The sequence below is a fragment of the Staurois parvus genome, unplaced genomic scaffold, assembly GCF_062004578.1.
Source record: "Staurois parvus isolate SC_StPar_1 unplaced genomic scaffold, SC_StPar_1.0 ptg000025l, whole genome shotgun sequence".
In the NCBI taxonomy this organism is placed as follows: Eukaryota; Metazoa; Chordata; class Amphibia; order Anura; family Ranidae; genus Staurois; species Staurois parvus.
The window spans coordinates 29,302,283-29,325,453 of NW_028317821.1; the positions used below are offsets into that span (position 1 = coordinate 29,302,283).

Sequence of the window (23,171 nt, forward strand, 5' to 3'; positions counted from 1 at the left end):
AAATCAGGGTTGGAGGCTCTCCAAGATCCTATGTACAGACTTACCAATCCTGGGAATACTGCAAGTCAGTTTAGCCATTTCCAACTGGAACCCCTCACCCTGCAGTACTCTGAACTGCATTTAGTTTGTCCTTAAAGGGTCCGCAAGCCAAGTAACAGGGACACATATATCCTGTCCAGGATGCATGCCTGACATCCTGTATAATATACACAGGTATAATTTTTTAAAATATATAAATTTTTAACATAAATGTAAATATAGTTCTGCTTTATTTGACTATAGTTGAAAATATCTGATATAGTTAAGCATGTCTAAATGACAACTTCGTATCTATTTTGACCCAAAAGCATTGTTAAGATTTTCCTGTGAATTTTAATCTGGACGCATGCAACAAATGAAAGCAAAGGAGTTGATTTACTAAAACAGGAGAGTGCAAAATCTGGTGCAGCTGTGCATGGTAGCCAATCAGATTCTAACTCCAGCTTGTTCAATTAAGCTTTGACAAAAAAAAACTGGAAGCTGATTGGTTTTTATGCAGAGCTGCACCAGTTTTGCACTCTCCAGTTTTAGTAAATCAACCCCATAGTTTATTTATACTGTTCACTAAGATTTTCCAGCATGCTGGACTGTAGCCTTTTAAGTGCACTGCAGAACATGATGGAATATGGCAGAAATATAATGCAAAGGTCATCTCCTTACACTGTTTCTCTTGGGAGCTGCTCATAATAGCTATATAATGACAATTTCTCCTTTGCATGTTTGAAATGCCTTATGTAGTGATAACTATCATAATGGACTACATTCTCTTCTATCAATGACCACATAAAACATGTATTTTTTAAAGAATCTGTTTACATTACCCCCAACACATGTTATAATACCTTAGTATAACATATCTAAGTAACTGAACCATTGGAGTAACAGCAGAGGATACAGTCATTTAAACCACATTCAGTTCTCAGATTTTGGATGTGCTCCAAAGACCCAGGATGGAGCTGGTAAGGCATATAGCTTAGCACTGCAGGAAATTCCCAGTAATGAAATCCCTGCTATGAATGCCAATAATATACATTTGGAGGCTTCCAGTGGACACTTCTCCTTTCAGCATACAAAATGGACAAAAATACATAGTTATTAACTAAATTCCTTCCAGTCTTAAGTTTCTGTATTAAGTAGTGAGCAATGTGCCACAAAGGCAAATTTATACATATAAGTAGGCATACATTTTCTATAAGGGTATTCTTATAATAAGGAAAGGTAAGATTTTGTCACAGGGATGATTCTAAAAGTTATCCTCTGATCTCCTCACCACCCTGCTGGAACTATTTTAAAGTAAAGAAATAGTATGAATGCGTCTGTCCACCAATAAATAACAGAGGCAGAGAAGGCAATGGTATAATTAGCGCGATTGACACCTAAGCAGATTATATTAAAACACGCCCCCACCCCTCTAACATTATTTTCAATAGTTAGCATGAAAGTAACTGAATATTAACACCTTGATCCAACCAAACGCAAATTACTGGCCTCACAGAACTTAGCTTTTTTTCCATGAGGCCGCTAATTTGCATACCTGTCTTTCCGGAGTGTCACTGAGAGCCCTGGGTCCCATTCTAACGATTGGGACCCAGAACTCCCAATTCCAGGTCACCTGATCGCTGTGATAGCCTCTGACTGGCTGTCACAGTAAGCAGTCACTGTGAAGCCCACCCCCCTTGTTTTCTCTCTCTGAATGGAGGAGAGAGATACATTGTATCTCTCTGTCCTTTCAGAGAGAAAAAAAAGTGTGTGTAAAAAATAAATAAATAAAATTAATAAACAAACAAAAATACCTAGATCAAGATTTGATCTAGGTCTGTGCCAAGGATAGTGTTTTGCTCAAGGTCAAAGGTCAGGGTTTTTTTGGGGGGGGGGGGAGGTCAGGTTTTTTTTGTTTTAATTTTTAAATTAGTATCAGTGTCAGTTAGTGGCAGAATAAAAAAAAAGCAAATTGTGCTCTATGGTTTCTGGGCTGTATTACAGGTACAAACAGCAACTAACATACACACATGTGGTATAGTTGCGATCGTCAGGAGCAGGATAAATTATTTTGGGTTGTTCTTTGGTGGTAGGTTATGGTAGTAGCAAGAAATAAACAGCTAAATTTAAAAAAGGGTAAAATAGTAAATGTTTTTTACTATTTTGAGCCAGTTTTCCTTTGGTAATAAAAAAAATCAGGAGTTATCCCTTACCATTTACCACCTTATGAAAGCCCAATTTGTCCTGAAAAAAAACAAGGTATAATCCACCTGGATGCACAAAGTAGTTGTGATGATATCTACAGTTTTGCTAACACATGTCAAAGTTACAAAATTGTGCCTAAGTGTTACGATTTGTTTTAGCCTTAGGTGTGAAGGGGTTAATAATGGTCAAACTGATTTATATATAATTATGTCTGCAAAAACTGAATAACATCTAAGAATTTAATAGCGGGGCTTGTAGTATGGGGATAATAACGGCATGCTAAATAACTTAAAATTCAAGGATAATAATAATAGCAGTGCACGTAGTTTACTGTGGTAAAATATGAGGACTAAAGTGCCATACTCTGTTAGTGACAGGCCCAAATGGAACTAAATTACAGTAATAGGGTCTTCTAAACAGGGGTGACCACACAATACATAAGCAAAAAAAAAAAGGCAATCCAGACAATACATGGGCCGTAAATCCCAAATGGCCAACTGTATACAACAGAAAGGAAAAAGTCTACTGGGACATATGCAGGCAGCAAATGGGCAATATTTAGCATAGGCAAACAAACAAAAAACAATGCCCTGTGGGTGGGGCGAAACACGTTGACGCACTTCCGGTCCGCCGTCATCTTGACCAACGTCACTTCCGGTATTTGGAACGCACAACGACTTTTGCGGTTCAAGCGGCCATCTTAGAGGTGGGAAGCTGGTCATCCTCTACAGTGATTCTTAAAGCGTGAGATCCCTATATTTACAATTTGGAAACTGGTTTTCTTGAAGCCTTTGAGGCTATTAAACAAGGCCTGTTATTTTATTGAAACATGTGAGTGTCCTTATTCTATGGATTTATATGGTATTGAGTGGCAGTATTACACTATGTAGCCTTTCTTTCCTTGCACACTATTGAGGATTCCATGGAGAAGTAGAGTGGAGTCGATTGCTGTATCTAAGCAGGGTGAAGAAGGAGATTTGAGTTCCTTTGGAGGGGCTATAGGATCCCTTATATCCTATGAGGCTTATTTTTCACCTCCATCTGGTGAGTGCGGTCAATATTATTTGTCACGTGGCGATTAGGTGGAAGCACATTTTGGAATATTTTCTTGAAAATCCTTTTGGGAATTGGGAATAAGGACTTTTGTTTGAAATATTATATATATATTTTTCTGCACGGACATTTATTTATTTGTGATTATTTTTTATTTAATTTTTGCGCTGTTTTTTGTGTTATTCATTTAGCATAGGCAGTCTAACAGCTAACTGTGACAATATGCAGGTAACAAATGCACAGATATGACAATATGTGGGCAACAAACAAGCAATTGTTATTATGTGTAGACAACAAACAGGCAATCTTGATTATATGGGGGCAACAAACTGACAATTGTGAAAATATATTAGCAATCGTAAAAATATACAGACAACTAACATACAATTATGACAACATACGGACAACAAAGGGCAGATGTGACAATGTACAGCCAAAAAATTATTTCTCCGCACCCCAGCATGAGGGCTGTAAGAGCATTTTGTGGTATAGTTTCAGCAACATTTTTAAAGAGAGGAAGTACCAGTAACCAATCATTAAATATATTTATAATTCTCAGATGTTTACAAATGTTCCAACTGCTGAGGGATCTTCTTTCCCCAGCAAAGCAGAGCAGCTTGTACTTGTGTATCCTTTGTGTAATCATTTTTGTGGCCTCTGTAGAAACCCTTCAACACTCTTATCTTGGGGAAATTACAGGCCCCAATTTTAAAATGTCTTATAATCTTTCACACTAGAGAGGTTTAGTGACTATCTGCTGAAGTATATCTTTATGGTGTTTGTTAGAATATAAAATAACCTTGAAAATGAGAAATGAAATCCAATGGCTTATTTATTAAACATATACCAGCAGACTAAGGCTATAAAGATATCCCTGGGTTCTGTGTTTTAGCAATAATTCAGCTTGGCTCCCTTCCAGCCAGCAAATGCACCTTAACACGACTGTTGCCAAACACTGCAGTGAAAACAAAGAAGCCATATTTATGTATTGCCAAACTGAATGTTGTGAAATTTTACAGATTATGAACAACAGTAACATGATGAAACACATAGCTCAGTAAAAAGAGAAAAATACTTTATTATAAGTCTTACTTATAAGAAATCCACATAATTGCATGTTTAATGTATTTTATTATGTTTAAAGACTGGCTTTTTTACAGATCAAAAAAGAAAAGTTTAGATGTCTGGCACGACTGGTAGACAGCAACCCATGGCCTTAGCCGAGCTCTGTTTCTGATTAGAACGTAGGGTTTGTGTTCACAGACTTTTGTGTGCTGCACATTAGTTTTGCATTGGCAGACACGTATGGAGTACAAAACCCACTTAAGCAGGTCAAATGCCAGTCAAAAGAAGGTTAACTGTCACTGAAATGCACCTGTCAATGAATTCTAAATGACCTTAGAAGCATCTCAAACTTATGTCCAACTGAGGCCATCAAACAGTCCCCAAATCTGTCAAGAAAGGCTCTTACAGTCATTGGTTCTCCTTTGTCAAGGCTATCTGTCTATCTATCTATGGGCATAATGTATGCATAAATCTAGGATTAGTACTAGAAGAGTTGTACAGTACATTATTGGAGACCAGACTATAAACTCTTCCACCACTCCAGCCAGTAAATGCTGGTTTAGTTAGTAGACAAAAAAAAAGTAGTTAAAAATATATCTTCACTTTTCTAATTGTTATGGATAGAGCAATCCTTGGAACCCCTACCTCCTATAGCGGAATGTGTCTGGTTTTCTCTATATTACTAATATGTGATATTCTCACAGTTAGATGTGTGTTTCGTTGCGATTTGTTTTAGCCTTAGGCGTGAAGGGGTTAATAAAGGTCTATAGCCCTAATACAAACATTTTACGTTTTACAAGTTTTTAGCTGAGACACTTTTGGATTTTTTTTAGCCTCAGAAAGACAGTGATGGCCAGGATGGCCAGAAGCTCTGAAGGCAAGAAATCTACTTAGATGGAGGAAAGCAGGAAGATTTCTGACAAACCCTGAGCGCAGGGATTTTTGTTATCTTTTCATGCACACTGATGTTCTATGTTTAGGTTGGCTTAACCACCTCTCTCCTAGGGACCCCTCCCAAATCTGGGCCCTATAGCAGCTGCCTTGACTACTGTGGCTGTAATTACACCAATGTTTAGCATGATAACCATGGACAAATATCTATCTATCTATCTATCTATCTATCTATCTATCTATCTATCTATCTATCTATCTATCTATCGTGGATATACACACCCCTGTTAAAATGTCAGGTTTCTGTTATGTAAAAAAAATTAGACAAAGATAAATCATTTCAGAACTTTTTCCACATTTAACCACTTGCCTACCAGGCACTTATACCCCTTATTTACCAGGCCAATTTTCAGCTTTCAGCGCTGCCGCACTTTGATTGACAATTGCGCGGTCATGCAACATTGTACCCATATGAAATTTTGATCATTTTTTTCTCACAAATAGAGCTTTCTTTTGGTGGTATTTAATCGCCACTGGGCGCTTTACTTTTTGCGCTATAAATACAAAACGTGCAAAAAATTAAAAAAAAAAAAAAGTTTCTTTGTTTCTATTATAAAATTTTTCAAACAGGTAATTTTTCTCCTTCACTGATGTGCGTTGATGAGGCAGCACTGATGGGCACTGATAGGCGGCACTGATGGGCACTGATAGGCAGCACTAAAGGGCACTGATAGGCAGTACTAATGAGGTGGCACGGATAGGCGGCACTGATAGACAGCACTAATGAGGTGTCACGGATAGGCGGCACTAATATGCAGCACTGATAGGCGGCACTGATAGGCGACACTGATGATGGGTACTGATAGACGGCACTGACTGGCATCACTTCTGGGCACTGACTGGCGGCACTGACTGGCACAACCCCTGGGCACTGACTGGTGGCACTGACTGGCAGCACTGGTGGGTGGCACTGGTGGGTGGGCACAGGTGGGTGGGCACAGGTGGGTGGCACTGCTGGGCACAGGTGGGTGACACTGCAGAGTGGCACAGGTGGGTGCACTGCTGGGCACAGGTGGGTGCACTGCTGGGCACAGGCGGGTTATCTGCTGGGCACAGGTGGGCGGAGCTAGTGGGCGCACTGCTGGACACAGGTGGGCGGAGCTTGCGGGTGGCACTGCTGGGCACCGATCATCAGGGCACTGATCATCAGTGCCCTGATGATCGGTGCCGATCCCCGCTCTGACAACTGCCAGTTCTCGGCAGTACTTTCCTCACGATCTGACAGCGTGAGGAAAGTGCAGCCGAGAACCGGCACTTGCATTTTCCTCTGATCAGCGTGTCATTGGACACCGCTGATCACGTGGTAAAAGGCCGCTGTGATTGGCCTTTTACCACATCACGTGATCAGCTGTGTCCGCAGGACACAGCGATCACGGAGATCACCGGGTGCGCGCCCCCTGGGGCGCACAGGACAGCGCGTTCTGGGAGGACGTCATATGACGTCCACCCTGAACTGGCCGGCTGCAGTGCAGCCGTCATTCGGCTATCTGCGGTCGGCAGGTAGTTAATGTAACCTATTAACTGTACAACTCAGTTGAACAACAAACTGAAATCGTTTAGGTGGAGGGAAGTTAAAATAAAACATTTAAATAATATTGTTGCCTAAGTGTGCACACCCTTAAACTAATACTTTGTTGAAGTACCTTTTGATTTTATTACAGCACTCAGTCTTTTTGGGTATAAGTCTATCAGCATGGCACATCTTGACTTGACAATATTTGCCCACTCTTCCTTGCAAAAGCATTGCAAATCTATGTATGATGTTCTTTTGGTGATGTGCAGTGTTGTTTTTTCACCAAACATATCTTTTGGAATTATGGCCAAAAAGTTCATCCTTGGTTTCATCAGACCATAACACACTTTTCCACATGCTTTTGGGAGACTACAGATGTGTTTTTGAAAAATTTAGCTGGGCTTGGCTGCTTTTCTTTCTAAGAAAAGGCTTCCCTCTTGCCTTTCTACTCCATACCCCAGGCATATGAAGAATACGGGAGATTGTTGTCACATGTACCACACAGCCAGTACTTGGCAGCCTCCCAGACCAGTTTTCTTCTCGTCTTTTCATCAATTTTGGAGGGATGTTCAATTCTTTGCACTGTTGCGCCATATTTTCATCACTTGATTATGGCTGTCTTCACTGTTTTCCATGGTATATCTAATGCCTTGGAAATACTTTTGTACCCTTCTGCTGACTGATACCTTTTAACAATGAGATCTCTCTGATGCTTTGGAAGCTCTCTGTGGACCATGGTTTTTGCTGTAGGATGCGACTATGAAAATTTCAGGAAAGACCTACTAGAACAGCTGAACTTTATTTGGGGTTAATCAGAGGCACTTTAAATACATGCAGGTGTGTACTGACTCCTATTTAACATGATTTTGAATGTAATTTCTTAATTCTGAACACAGCTACATCCCCAGTTATAAGAGGGTGTGCACACTTATGCAACCACATTATTTTAATTTTTTATATTTACTCCCCCCCAAAAGATTTCAGTTTGTTTTTCAATTGAGCTGTACAGTTTATAGGTCACATTAAAGGTGGAAAAAGTTCTGAAATGATTTATCTTTGTCTCATTTTGTTACATCACAGAAACCTGACATTTTAACGGGTGTGTAGACTTTTTATAACCACTGTATGTATCTATCTATCATCAGGTTGCAATCTTTGTTTTCTGCTATATATGCATTGTGTTTTGGTCCATTGATTATAAAAGGAATGCCTATATAAAGACCAAGCTCCAGCTTTCAAAAATAGAAAAAACGGTTTTACATTTCTTAACCCCAAGTCATCTGCTGTGTGATATACAGTTGTGACCAAAATTATTCAACCCCCAATGCTGTAAAGGGGTTTAGGGACTATAGTGTACATTTGGAATTGTATTCAGAATCAAATCCTACAAGGACGTTGTAACTACCCAAATGCAACTAAAATGACATCAATTGTTTATGTAATACAGTAGTAAATGGTTCTTATGTGGTTTCTTCATTGCCACAATTATTCAACCCCTTAAAGACTACCACTCTGAAGAACAGAGGTTCATACAGGTGCTTTCCATCAGGTATTGAAAACACCTGTGGATGTCACCGAGCAGCAATCAAGCATAATAAGCACCAATTAGGCAGCTTTAAAATGACTGTGATACTCAGCTCCTTCTAGACATTTACTGGTGTGGTTACAAACATGGTGAAGGCAAGAGAATGGTCCAGGAAGACAAGAGAAGAGGTGATTTCTCTTCACAGGAAGGGCAATGGCTATAAGAAGATTGCAAAGATGTTAAACATACCAAGAGACACCTTAGGAAGCATCATTCGCAAATTCAAGGCAAAGGGCACTGTTGAAACGCTACCTGGTCGTGGCAGAAAGAAGATGCTGACTTCGACTGCTGTGCGCTACCTGAAGCGTAGAGTGGAGAGAAGTCCCCGTGTGACTGCTGAGGAACTGAGAAAAGATTTGTCAGATGTGGGTACAGAAGTTTCAGCCCAGACAATAAGACGCACACTGCGTAATGAAGGCCTCCGTGCCAGAACTCCCAGGCGTACCCCCTTGCTGTCTCCAAAGAATAAGAAGAGTCGACTGCAGTATGCCAAAAGCCATGTGGACAAACCACAAAAGTTGTGGGATAGTGTTCTGTGGACTGATGAAACAAAATTAGAACTGTTTGGGCCCATGGATCAACGCTATGTTTGGAGGAGGAAGAACAAGGCCTATGATGAAAAGAACACCTTGCCTACTGTGAAGCATGGTGGAGGGTCAATCATGCTTTGGGGCTGTTTTGCTTCTGCAGGTACAGGGAAGCTTCAGCGTGTGCAAGGTACCATGAATTCTCTTCAGTACCAGGAGATATTGGATGGAAACGTGATGCAGTCCGTCACACACCTGAGGCTTGGGAGACGTTGGACCTTTCAACAGGACAATGATCCCAAGCATACCTCCAAGTCCACTAGAGCATGGTTGCAGAGGAAAGGCTGGAACATTTTGGAGTGGCCATCGCAGTCACCAGACTTAAATCCGATTGAGAACCTCTGGTGGGACTTAAAGAAAGCAGTTGCAGTGCGCAAGCCTAAGAATGTGACTGAACTGGAGGCCTTTGCCCATGAAGAATGGGCGAAGATACCCGTAGATCGCTGCAAGACACTTGTGTCAAGCTATGCTTCACGTTTAAAAGCTGTTATAACTGTAAAAGGATGCTGTACTAAGTACTAAGATTGAATGTCACTTGGGGGTTGAATAAAACTGATAATGCTGTGAGCACAGAAAAGACATTTGTGGTTATTTCATTATAACTGTTATGTTATATTTGTCTGACCTACAAGTGCCTCTTTAATGTAAATGTAAGCAAGATGACTGAATGATCAAAAGCAATGTCAAACTGGCCAAAACACTCAATTTCAGTGGGGGTTGAATAATTTTGGTCACAACTGTATGTGCCCTGCAATATTTCGCCCACAGGCTGCCACTAAATGAAATACCAGGAAGATGGCAGATGTCACGTCAGTGCCACCTGCAAGATTTACAGGCAAGTACAGGGTAAAATGTAAAAGAAATATAACAGCACTACGTTGAGGGGATGGCAGGGAAACAAATTATTAATTTTTATTGAATCTTTGCATTGGGCTTTAGGCACTCTGAAGGCTAAATATGGGTAGTCCATTGTCAGGGATGTAATCAAGAATGAGAAAGCTTTAGGTCCCCAACATGCGCCCCTCCCAGTTGGCTGGAAGGAGTGAGTGGAGCTTAGCAGAGAGAGTGGGGTTTAACCCATAGTGCAAAATCTGCAAGATTACACCATGTAAAGAAACATTGCACGTTTCTGCCAAAACCAGGGGCGGACTGACAACTCATGGGGCCCCCGGGCAATAGGGGATCAGGGGGCCCCTGTGTCCTTGCCCAAACTCAAAAAAGCCTATGAAAAAGGTACCAGGGGCATCTCATGGGGCCCCCTACTGACCCTGAGCCCTCTGGCAGTGCCGAGTTTCCAAATGGTCAGTCTGCCCCTGGCCAAAACCCCACTGCTGCCCATGAGCAGGGTTTCTAAACTTCCTCATGGTCTTAATATGCTTGTCAGACTTCCGATCCTTGTACAATGTATGCTTTAGTGAATGATAACAAATGAGTTAGTGTGCCTTATGCATTTTGTTCTTTGGGGTTTTATTTTCTTGCTTTATTTCATGGCAAAATATAGGAAATAAAATATAATTAAAAGATCATGTTTCAATTTCACGTCTGGTTATACTAATGCAATTTGACCTCTAAGGAGCAAGATTTTTTTGAGTGTGCTTATATAGCTTTCCAAATGCTTTGCAAGGCAAATGCCTGTTGTTTACAATGATATAATACGTGTAGAGTGTTTATGTTGCTTTTTGACTCTTCATGCTAATTTAGATCTTGCATGCAACATTTGGCAAGCAGTAAAGCTTGCAAAGTTTGCCAATTGCCTCCATTCAAGTCAGCGGAGGTGCACTGCAAATGTGTTCTAAACTGTTTGGCATGCTTTTGCGGAGCACCACAGAAATAGTTTTCCTTGTTTTCCTTCCGAAAAAAAAAAATCACTTTCTAACGCCTATGACTAACGCCTACTTCTTTAATGTGAACTAAGGAACTAGTTGTTTCAGAGGCATTTTAGTCTCAACACTTTCGTCAATTAGCCTTTCAGCTACTTCCAACAAATATATAGTATAATACAGAAAACATGTACCGTAAATGTTTTTTATCATCATCTTTATTTCAGTATATGGAAAGATGTGGTTCATAAGAGGAGGTTACACTACGTATGGCACATATCTATAAAATTCTCAGATTCACTAAAAAGAAAACCGATAAGGTCATGAGCAGACATGTTTGCTTTAGTTTGTTGTTACTGGATTGTATGCAAAATGTCTAACTGCAAGTTCAGGTGTTTTTTTTAACTGACATGATGAAACATGTAACTGTATACACATAACAGCTGGTATTTCCCTGATGAGCAATGTTTTCACATCAGCTCACGTTGTTTCTTTTGTATACATTTTATGTAACTCCTTCATCACCACATTCATTTTAAACCTCTTCATCTATTGAAAAATTTTATCACCTGATTGAAGGCTTATATTATATTGTGGTATTTATTATTACAGTATATTTGTATTGTAATATTATATACACGCATTTACGCTATTTGTTAAAAAACATGTTCGGTTGATATATATAAATAAATAACAGTATTTTGATTACAGGGAGTAATTTTTTATGATTTTTATAAAAATATTTCGCATTATATGAAAAATGTATTCAGCTAGTACACTGGAACCCTAAGCCTTTCATCCAACAAATGTCCATACAGGTTTACTGGGTATACACGGACCAAAAATCAGCCACAAACAGTCGGTTCAACAGGAACTGGCTGCATTTTGGCCTGTGTGTACAGTTCTCCCGGCTCTCTACTGGCTTTTGTCAAATGGGCGTGCTGAAAAAATAGCATCCGACCAGCATCTGATCAGCACTGGCAGCCAGTTGCTGCAGCACTGATCAGTGTGTCCTGGCGGGAAGGGGGGGTTGGTACTCAATAACTCAGGGGGAGATCATCACACTAACATCAGATGTGTTAATACGGCAGTCTGTATGTTTTTTTCGTTCAACATGCTGGGTTGAACGAAAAATAACTTCCTGTGTGTACCCAGTATTGCTTTACCACTGTGAATGCTTGCCAATGGAGCACAAGGGGTGTTGGCTCACAGCATATAAATGCCCAGTTACCCAATGATAACTCATTTTTATGTAAACATCTTCTGATTGTCATCCCACATCTATGGCCACCATAAAATGGTATCTGTATACCAGTTCCAATGAAGCACAGCTGAACCTAAAGTATATCTTTAATTGTGGACAAAACATGTTTTTTTAGCTTTCATACAGCAGATTTATAGAGTGGGGAAGGGTTAGACCCTCTCTCAGGTTGGTTTTGTTGTCTGAGGTGATTCACACCTTTATTTTTATTGGTACCCATTGTCACCAAGACAGAAAAGGAAGAGAAATCCAAATTTTTAGAGTTGTCCCCAGAACAAGAAGTAATGAGAAATCTTCCAAAAGGGACATCTTTTCCAGGGACAGTTGTCTAAGAGGGAGATTCCTCAAATTTTGGGAAGTTCCTTAACTGATAATATTCCAAAAGGTACACAGATGGCAAAACGTATCCTGGCAGAGCTGTTAGCCCTTCACTACTTTATACAAAACTATTCTGTTGTGCATAAAGTTAAATGAAGTGGAGTTAGAACAAAATTACTTTAAAAAGGTGCCGTGATAACTTAAAGAGACACTACCACCTTGCCTATACAGGACGAAGTAACAGTGTCTTTGCAATGGGGTCCCATAACCACGGAAACTCACTTTACCAACAATTTGCTGCCACTCCTTCCTTCGTCTCTGCCAGTGACAATACCTAATGCCTCAAAGTAGCGGGGAGCATGTTCCCTTCTTTCACATGATAGTGCTTTGGTATAGCAGCCAATTGCTAGGCCCAAGCACTGTCACATGACTGAAGGAGAGACATCACCACCAACCCGAGCCAACACTGGGGCTTTTGGTTCTGATGAAGGTGTCTCTTTGAAATATGTGCACACCAAGGTGTTGACAGCTCTGGTATCAGATATCTCATGGGAAACGCTAGTGGATGGACAAAGTTTTATCATCTGTCCAATCACAATGTAGCCCAGAAACTGTCGTTACAGAGCCATTAAGGACTACTTCATACATTTTCCACTTGACTATTGAGACAATTGTTTTTAATATAGCCATACATGCTCCTCATATTTGATAAAGATTAAAATAACCTGAGCATTGTTTAAGATAATTGTACAATGTAGTGTCTAATTACTGTGATATGAACAGTAGCAGTCATCAAAAGTGATTGTCATAGCACACCAGCTTAAAGTGTTACTAAACCCCCAACAGTAAAATCAGTCTGTATATGCAGTAAAGCATGCTTGTTATACTTACTGTGGAACCTAAGGGGTTAACCCTCTGCATTATGTAAAAATGCTGTTTGATCTTGTTTTATCTGCCCCTCCTCCTGTTCAGATGTCCACGCTGATTAAACAGACTGAACCCATAGCCCTTATGCACATGCACAGTTTGGTGTGTATTGCTAGAGAGTTTTTTTTTTCTTGGGAGAGTGCATGTGATCAGCACAGGGCCAATCAGCACTGTCCAGACAGTGGTCAGGGGTTCGGCATCCTCCTAGAGCAGAAAGAAAACTTCTCCTACAAGCTTTATCCAGTGCTCAGCTGAAGTCACAAGACTGATCTAACTTCTGATGAGAAAAGGTATTTAGCAGTTTATATTTACTAAAATAATTGCATTTCCATGTTCTGTGTACTGTGGGAGACCAGATACAGTGAATGCAGGGTCCTGGGTTTAGTATCACTTCACCAAACTTGTGCCATTGGGTTCTCCTAACCAAGTCAGAAAACAAGCAAGTTGATTTAATTACCATTTCCCCAATTTTTCATATAGAATGTAATCCAATGAATTTGTCTCACAATGCAAATGATTCCAGTAATGTATCAATAAGGAATTGTATATAGTACAAATATGATTATGTTTAGGGAGCAGTAAGAAAAGTTGCAAGGCCTAATGTTTTCAGTAAATCAGCTGCCTAATTACTGCTTGTTTTTGTTCTTGGATATGGATTAACCTAAGCCTTCTGTGACCATATATATAATACTTTACGTTTATTAACCTTAGAAGTTATGCATTACTGTCATAGAGCATTGAGTTAAAGTGGATGTATTTTTTATTTTTATACTGTTCAACAGAAATGTACTCTTTTTGTGTTTCCAGTCCTGAAATGTTCATAGCAGAGTCCTGTCTAGCAGGGGAGGGGAACTGATCTTTCTCATCTGCAGTTTAACTTTAACAGTTCTCCTCCCCACCTCAACCATGAGACTGGACAGTGAAAGGAGAAGCAGTAGGCTGACGAGATCATCTCTTCATTGCTCTGCTCTCTCCTCCTTTCAGCATGGTTTCTTGCACTACAGCATACCTGGCTAGTTACTTGCTTCTGCATCCCCCTTGCTGATACCAGGTCAAATTTAGGTAGTTACATTGCATGGATTTAAGAAAATATATGTAAGCATGTATTTATCTGTCTTAACTTGTGTCAATTATCGGCCTGGATCTCAGCTTTAGTCCTGGTTCACACTGATGCGGTGTGGCACATTGCATGTGAATCTCACAGCAACAGCACCACATTCCTGTGCAAATCACATGTGATTTCTGTGCAGTGCAATTTGAGCCATACATTTTGTATGGCTCAAATCACACTGCATCTGCACCAAAAAAGTGCACGACCCTTTTTTAGTTCGCATCAGAATCGGATCACTTTGGGTGTTCAAACACATGCGGTCCGATTCTGCACATCGCACAGCGTTTTGCAAACTGATTTCAGGGTGTTGATAACTTAACCATTAGCCGCCCGGCCTATAGCCGTTTGGTGGCGGCAAAAATGCATCAGCTTTCCGGGTGCACGCCATTTAGCGTGCTCCCGCACATGCGCAGTTCGCGCGGATACAAAGCCGCGCAGCAGCACGATCTGTCACCGGCCGTGTACCTTGGACATGGCCGATGACAGATCTGAGTACCGGCCCCCGTTGCCGGTACCATGTGACCTGCTGTGACCAATCACAGCAGGTCAGATGACAGTTGTATACAATGGATGGCTTCATTCATGCCATCCATTGTATACTAGTGCCTAGCTATGAATGGTCACAGCAGGTCACATGCACATGTCATGTGATTAGCTGTGGCCAAATCACAGCTAAGCACAAAAAAAAAAAAAAAAAAACCTGAATGAATCGATTTCATTCAGGTAAATGCTTGCTTATAGCAAAGTAATTCTTTGCTATAAGCAAATTGTGTAAAAAAAAAAAATACTGATCACTTCCCCAAAGTAGTACAATGTTACTATGGTAACATTGTACTACTTTGGTCATAGTAAAGTATGAAAAAAAAAACTCGCCTGACCTGAACCCCATAGAGAATCTATGGGGCATTGCCAAGTGAAAGATGAGAGACATGAGACCGAACAATGCAGAAGAGCTGAAGGCCGCTATTGAAGCATCCTGGTCTTCCATAACACCTCAGCAGTGTCACAAGCTGATAGCTTCCATGCCACGCCGCATTGAGGCAGTAATTGCTGCAAAAGGGGCCCAAACCAAGTACTGAGTACATATGCATGCTTATACTTTTCAGAGGTCTGATATTGTTCTATGTACAATCCTTGTTTTATTGATTGCATGTAATATTCTAATTTTCTGAGATTGTGGATTTGGGGTTTTCATGAGCTGTAAGCCATAATCATCACAATTATGACAAATCACGGCTTGAACTATCTTGCTTTCTCATATATTAGTTTCACCTTTTAAGTTGCATTACTGAAATAAATGAACTTTTGCACGATATTCTAATTTTTCGAGTTTCACCTGTATGTGAACCGGGGGTCATAAGACGTAGAACTGCATAGGAGAATTTCTAAAAAATCTTCCTAAAGTTGAACTTACACTTTAAGGATCATGCTTAGTATGAGCAAAATACAGGTTCAGTATAATACATTTAACTTCTTATCATATATATTTCCTTGTTTATACTTTTATTTTTAGTTTCTATCTATTTAGACAGAGTGACTGTCACAAAATGAGGTGTTTGTTTGGGAAATGTCTACCGCATCATTACTGAGAGAAAACAATAGAGTTCAGCTGACTGTAAAATATAAATTGTGATGGTCACGTGATGGTGAACTCTGTACGTGTGCATTGTGTTTAAGTTTCCTGTGACAAAGGAGACAATGAATTACATTATAAAACAAGGAAATACATCCATTTTCCCTGCAGACAATTTATATCCGAAAATTCACTGTTTACTTATTATGTCCTCCAAGGTCAATTGTTCTTGGCACATGGAATAAATCTCAACTCCACAGGCCTGGTGTCTCCTGTTATTGTAGCAGCTTGAATACTGGAAATAGTTATGCCATGTTGGGCTTAGAGGCAGTTTCCAGAAGATAAAGTACTGAAGGCAAATAAAAATGTTTTATTTTTTTTTTCTAAACTATTTATAAGAAACTGGAGGGCAGAACCCTAAAACAAGAGTGAAGTTGTCACATTAACCAATCAGGTTTAATTTTTTTTCTTTAGGAAGAAGAAACAAAGAGTCACTACAAGCAACAATTCTGCTTTTCTTTCATTTTTTTTCTCCTGTTTTTAATAAATAGCTCCAGCATGTATTATAGCCACAGCCGTACTTGCCATTAAATGAACTGTTCTCGGGGACATTGTATTTGCTACAGATAACAAAATGTTTAAGAAATGTGTAAAATATGTTGCTATTCTTTCTACAGTACACATAATAAAATTGGTACAGCTGTTACTGGAGATTGGTTTTAACTTTCTCAACAACTTTTCAATGAGCCTAAGGGTTGAAATATCTTGAAAAAAGGTAAAAAGAAAAGAAAAGTTAGAGCTTAGCACTGTACTCAGTTTATTTTTACTAAGCTAGGAAAGTATTTAAAAACCTGTACAAGATAGTGCAGAATGTAACGCATAACAACTAACCAAGATTCAATTCACTTTCACTGGATCTGACTTTAGGGCTCATTCACACATAGTGTAATGACTGGTGTTTTTCTATACTGGATGAATGCCAGTCACTACTAGGGCAATTGTTTTTCATGTGCTCCGTTCACACTGCAATACACCTGAGAGGAGTGATGCATTGAGATGCTGTAAAATGTAGACATGCTGCATTTTATTGAATCGCACAGGTAGGCACTGCATGTCACAGCGCTGCTGTGCAGAGACATGATTGAAGTATCATTTGTGCACTTCAAATAAAGTTGAACTAAAAAAGGAAACTCTGTGATGCGCTAAAGGAAGTATCACACTGCGACCAGGGGCGGACTGACCATTTGGAAACTCGGGCACTGCCCGAGGGCCCAGGGTCAGTAGGGGGCACCATGAGATGCCCCTGGTGCCTTTTTCATAGGCTTTTTTGAGTTTGGGCAAGGACACAGGGGCCCCATGTTCCCTTATTGCCCTGGGGCCCCATGAGTTGTCAGTCCGCCCCTGACTGCGACCCTACCTTGCCTCACTGCATCCCAAAACCAACAGTTACCCGCAGACTAAAACAGAGCATTTAGCATGCAGGCAGTGTGAACAGGCTCTTAGTAAGCTGAAATCAGAATGCTGGGGTTACTAGTTGCAATGAGTTACTGAGCATTTATCTACTTTTAATAAGCCAGATTATCCAGCCAATAACAAAATGATGCCCGAGCGTGACTTTTATCAATCCGGGTGGATGTCATATGCCACACCCTTGCACACGCCAGCTGGTTGGTCTGTCAACAGCTGTGTCCATCCGACAGAGCTGATGGCCGATCTGTGTACAGGCCCATTGATGGTACCATGTAACTACTGTGACCAATCACAGCAGGTCACATGAAAATTGTAAACAATGAATGGCTTCCTTTCATGCCATCCATTGTATACAATTGTGTTGTCACAGTATCACATGGTACGGACTGGGCCAATCACAGCCCATCTGTGTCATGTAATTAGATATGGCCAATCACAGCTAACCACAACGAAAAACACTGAATGAATCAATTTCGTTTAGTTAAATGCTTGCCTTTAGCAGTGAAATTCACAACTATAGGCAATCATAATTTGTAAAAAAAAAAAAAAAATACTGGTCACTTCCCCAGAGTAGTACAATGTTACTATGGTAACATTATATTACTCTCGTCACAGTGTTTTATTAAAGAAAAAAAAAATGTATATATATATATTTATACACACACACACTGTAATGCCAAAAGTATTGGGACGCCTGCCTTTACACGCACATGGCATCCCAGTCTTAGTCCACAGGGTTCAATATTGAGTTGGCCCACCCTCTGCAGCTATAACAGCTTCAACTCTTCTGGCAAGGCTGTCCACAAGGTTTGGGAGTGTGCCTATGGGAACGTTTGACCATTTTCCCAGAAGCTCATTTGTGAGGTTAGACACTGATGTAAGACCAGAAGGCCTGGCTCACAGTCTCCATTCTAATTCATCCCAAAAGTGTTTTATCGGGTGCAGGCCAGTCAAGTTCTTCCACCCCAAACTCCCTTATCCATGTTTTTATGGACCTTGCTTTGTGCACTGGTGTTCAGTCATGTTGGGACAGGAAAGGGCCATCCCAAAACTGTTCCCACAAAGTTGGGAACATGAAATTGTCCAAAATGTCTTGGTATGCTGACTCCTTAAGAGTTCCCTTCACTGGAACTAAGGGGCCAAACCGAACCCCTGGAAAACAACCCCACACCATAATCCCCCCTCCACCAAACTTTACACTTGGCACAATGCAGTCAGGAAAGTACAGTTCTCCTAGCAACTGCCAAACCCAGACACATCCATCGGATTGCCAGAGAAGTGTGATTCGTCAGTCCAGAGAACACATTTCCACTGCTCTAGAGTCCAGTGGCAGCATGTTTTACACCACTGCATCCGACACTTTGCATTGCACTTGGTGATGTAAGGCTTGGATGCAGCTGCTTGGCCATGGAAACCCATTCCATAAAGTTCTCTACGCACTGCTGTTGTGCTAATCTGAAGGCCATACAAAGTTTGGAGGTCTTTAGCTATTGACTCTGCAGACAGTTGGCGACCTCTGCGCACTGTGTGCTTCAGCATGCACTAACCCCGTTCTGTCATTTTACAATGCCTACCACTTCGTGGTTGAGTTGCTGTTGTTCCCAGTTGCTTCCACTTTGTTATAATACCACTAACAGTTGACTGTGGAATATTTAGTAGCAAGGATATTTCAGGGATGGACTTATTGCACATGTGGCAACCTATCACGGTACCACGTTTGAATTCACTGAGCTCCTGAGAGCAACCCATTCATTCACAAATGTTTGCAGAAGCAATCTGCATGCCTAGGTGCTTGATTTTAGAAAAAGTTTATTGTTTATTTCTTAATTTTACAAAAAATTGTGACAAAAAATTACGTCAAAAAACTCTCCATGCCTCTTAATAAATATTGCAGACTATCTGCTTTCCAAAAAGGGGTAATTTGTGGGATATCTGTACTGTTCTGACATTTATGGGCCTCAGTACATCAGGATTGATCAATTTTCAGATATATACCATAGTTTGTGGACTATATAACTTTCCTACAGACTAAATAATATACACAAACTTGGCATATTTTCACCAAAGAAATGTAGCTTTACACATTATAGCCTAAATTTCTGAAAACCAATTATTTGTTTGCAAAAAATATTTTAACAGAAATGAGGAAAGACTTAAAAAAATGTTCTTTTTTTGTTTATTTAACAAAAAAACCCAGTGGTGATTAAATATCACCAAAAGAAAGCTCTAGTTGTGTGAACAAAATAATAATAAAATTTAGTTTGGGTACAATGTTGCATGACCACACAATGGTCATTAAAACTGTGAGAGGGCTGACAGCTGAAAATTGGCCCGGGCAAGAAGGGGGTAAAAGTGCCCGGTATTGAAGTGGTTAAATGTATTTTAAAAGCGAATTACTTTATGGTCATCCTCCAATCAGCCAATGAATTCATGTTTTACTGGAAGCCAAATGCTGTTGAAGAAAATGGTACGGGCTAGGTATTGACAGCTGCTTAGGGGAGGCTTCACACTGCCAAGGTGCAGTACAGCTGTGGTTTGGGAAAAGCGCACCTAACCCGTAGGTTTTGTACGGGTTACCTGTGCTTTCCCATAGACTTCTATGATGTCCCACGTTTCTGGTGCGGTTTCAGATAGCACACTAAAGATGCAGCGTGCAGGAGTTTTGGTGCGCTTTCTGAAACTGCACCAGTAGTATGTCATTGAAAGTGGGTAATATTAAAAAAAAGGACTAAACATTTTGCCCTTACATGAAAACGTGCCATAACATGCTGCCAATAAGGCCAACTAGGTGATTGTCAAAAGCTTTAGGCTTGGACATATGCAGTAATTCTCCATTCAGTTCAGTGTTGAATGTGTACTCCATACTCCAGCAGCATACAAAAAATCATTATAATATATAGTCGTATATGGAGTTACTGTATAGATCTTGCTCAGAAGACTTTGACATTAGGCTCAGCAGATCTGTGGGCAATATCTCGCTGTATCGAGGGCAGGCTAATATAAAGCTGGGTCAGAGGGCTTGATTTCTTCTTGTTTAGACCAAAGGCTGATCAAGAGATAATCAATTTTCCATCGAGGTCAATAGCATGTATGGAGGAATGTCCACTACTGGCAATTGTTTCAGGCATCCACAGGACCCACAGTTTCCTGCATACAGTGGTGCTGCCAAACAGTGACTGCAATTGATAGGAAGCAATAATTGTTCAGCCTATAATTTTCTACCTGGCTCAGTCGAATAAATGTTTGTCAAACCAGGTGGTGCTTGCAGAGCCTTTCAGCATGAGTCAAATGAAATTTGAGTTGTCTATGGGAGCCTCAACCCCTTGACGCCGACGTAACACAAATATGCGGCCTCAAAGAACTGGGCTTTTTTCCATGGGGCTGAATATTTGCGTACCTGTCTTTGTGCTGGGAGCGCGCTGTGTGGCACAAAGACCGGGGTGTCACCGATTCCAGATCACATGATTGCTGTGATAGCCTCTGATTGGCTATCACAGTGATCAGTCACTGTACAGCCCAGTCCCTTGTTTTTTTTCTCTCTATGAATGGAGGAGAGAGATACATTGTATCTCTCTAACTCCTGGCATAGTGGGAAAAAAAATGTTTGTTAAAGAAAAAAAAAAGATAAATAAACAAATATTAAAAAGTAAAATAAGAAATAAAGAAAAAATACCTAGATCAAGGTTTGATCTAGTTTGGTGCCAGGGTAAGTGCTTGGGTCAAGGTCAGGGTCAAAGGTCAAGCTCAAAAGGTCAGTGTTGAAGGCCAGGATTTACAAAAAAAATTGGTGTCAGTGTCAGTGTGTTTTAGGTAAAAAAAAACAAAAAAAACAAAATGCGCACTATTGTTTCTGGGCTGTACTCTGGGTACAAACAACAAATAACATACACATATATGGTATCGCTGCGATCGTCAAGAGCTGGAAAATGTATTTTGGGTTGTTCTTTGATGGTAGGTTATGGTAGTAACAAGTAACACACAGCTAAATCAGGAGATATCCATTACCATTTACCACCAAATGAAAGCCCAATTTGTCCTGAAAAAAAACACGGTATAATCCACCTGGATGTACAAAGTAATTGTGATGATATGTCCAATTTCCTAACACATATCAGCGTTGCAAAATTGTGCTTAGGCATTTAGATTTGTTTTACTGTTAGGTGTGAAGGGGTTAAAACTTGTAGGAGGGGTTAGGGGTAGTAGGCAATATAAGAGGAATTGTACCAAAGGGGTAGTTACATTTTAAGCCAGTGCTACTAGTTACCATTAGAAAAAGTCTAATGCTAAATATTAGTTTAGCAGTCCAGTTGATGGTTAGTTATACTGCACTCATATACGTCACAGAGCAGTTTTTCCTGTTCTGGCATTAAACATACCAAACCTACTCACTTCCAGGATGTCTTAGAAATCTATACATGATTCATATTTGTGTCAAAATAATTGTCTAAAAAATTGAGAGCTGTTAATTAGCCATCATTTAAAAAAATGGCTGATAAGGGCATTGTTCAGGAAACAATATTGTAACCTACAGTATGCCACATGTGCACTCTTTCATACAGAAGGTTGCGCCCTCGGACACAGGGGATCACCGATCCACAGAAAGAGCTGAAGATGTCGGCTCGGTCATGTGATCAGCTGTGTCCAATCACAGCTGATCACGTTAACAGGGAAATGCCGGTTATCGGCATTTCTCTCCCCACGAGCTGTCACGCTGACAGCTCGTGAGGAGAGAAGAGCCGGTAATCAGTATTCCTCGGAGGGGACATGTACACAGATCATCAGAGCACTGTGATCAGTGTGCCCTGATGACCTGTGTAGCCCCAGCAGCGCCACCTGCCAGTGCCCATCAGTGCCACATCAGTGCCACATTTCAGTGCCCATCAGTGCCACATCAATGCCACATATCAGTACCCATATGAGCTGCCTTTCAGTGTCACCCATCAGTGCCAGTCAGTGCCACCTATCAATGACAGTCAGTGCCACCTATCAGTGTGCATCAGTTCCGCCTATCAGTGCCGCCTAACAGTGCCAGTCAGTGCCACCTAACAGTGCAAGTCAGTGCTGCCTATCAATGCCACCTATCAGTGCTGCCTATCTGTGCCATAAATGAGTGATGCCTTTCAGTGCCCATCAGTGATGCCTGTCAATGCCCATCGGTGCCACCTACCAGTGCCTCCTCATCAGTGTCCATCAGTGCCACCTATCAGTGTCCATCAGTGCAGCCTATCTGTGCAGCCTCATTAGCGCACATCAGTGAAGGAGAAGAATCACTTATTTACAAAAGTTTATAACAAAAACTAAGAAAAAAATTGTTTTTTCAAAATCTTCAGTGGTTTTTGGTTTGTTTAAGAAAAAATAAAAAACCCTGAGGTGATTAAATACCACCAAAATAAAGCTCTATCTGTCACAAAAAAATGAAAAAAAGGTCATATGGGTACAGTGTTGCATGACCGCGCAATTGTCATTTAAAGTGCAACAGCACTGAAAGCTGGAAATTGGCCTGGGCAGGAAGGGGGTATAAGTGCCCTGTAGGCTAGTGGTTAAGGAGACTTCCTGCTGGGTTCCTAGAAAACAGGCTGTCATGCCTGGAGAGGAAGAGGAAGAGATTCGCCCTTTTAACATCAGGAACCAACTTTGGGAGAAAAGGTACCCTTTTGTTCAGGACACTTGAACTCTGCTTAATCCAGGACTTCTGCAGGTATTCTACCTTCTTA

General features: G+C 40.6%; 1 long non-coding RNA gene across 1 annotated transcript in view; it reads left to right on the forward strand.

Annotated features, from left to right (window-relative positions):
• Positions 1-16,693, forward strand: part of LOC149472017 (uncharacterized) — a 267,974-nt gene extending 251,281 nt beyond the window's left edge. Inside the window, exon 4 of the long non-coding RNA XR_016306219.1 lies at positions 16,462-16,693. This is a non-coding gene — a long non-coding RNA (uncharacterized LOC149472017). The remainder of the gene's footprint in view (positions 1-16,461) is intronic.
• Positions 16,694-23,171: the final 6,478 nt, after the last annotated feature.